The sequence below is a fragment of the Phytophthora parasitica genome (assembly GCF_000247585.1).
Source record: "Phytophthora parasitica INRA-310 unplaced genomic scaffold supercont2.55, whole genome shotgun sequence".
NCBI classification, from domain to species: domain Eukaryota; phylum Oomycota; class Peronosporomycetes; order Peronosporales; family Peronosporaceae; genus Phytophthora; species Phytophthora nicotianae.
In genome coordinates, this window is record NW_008649041.1 from 346,251 (window position 1) to 346,547 (window position 297).

A 297-nucleotide genomic window follows, 5' to 3' on the forward strand; every position below is an offset into this window, starting at 1 on the left:
AGTACACAAATCGGGATGTTGTTGTTCGATATACCTCGAAAATCGTGTCTTATAAGTTTCCAAAGGGCTTCTATTGGAAAAACATAAAAATCAAAAAGTTACTACCGTAAAAGTTGGTCCCAGTGCGACAAACGGCGACAGCGCCAAATGTAGGGTCGACACCCCTTCTTCTAGAGCATTAAATAATTTTGTTTGATGGAATGTAATAATCAAGTCATTTAAAAAACCTTACGAGGTTTTTTTAAATGACCCGCTTGCGACATCCGTCCTCACGCGCGCCGTTGCGCAAAAGTTCCC